Below are 290 nucleotides of genomic sequence, written 5' to 3'. Positions count from 1 at the left end.
TAATCCGGCGTGCACATCTTTAGACAGACTACCGCCCTCTTCAGGACATAATGCCCTGCTGTCGGGGCGAATCTCTCTTCTATATCCCTGTGCCCGTGCTGGAAAAGCGCTCACCTGAGCAAATGACAGATTGTGGTCTGGTAGCTCATTTGATAGAGTATAGGCTCGATGTGCCTACTAAATCAAGTAGAGCCTTTATCATCTTCATGAACTGTCGTAATCACACAATGGTGGTTGTGGGTTCATTTACATGCTGAATAAATCCAATTGTGTCTGTAAGAAATTCCCAC

Source organism: Betta splendens, chromosome 19 (genome assembly GCF_900634795.4).
Source record: "Betta splendens chromosome 19, fBetSpl5.4, whole genome shotgun sequence".
NCBI lineage: Eukaryota > Metazoa > Chordata > Actinopteri > Anabantiformes > Osphronemidae > Betta > Betta splendens.
This window is presented reverse-complemented; position numbering follows the sequence as displayed.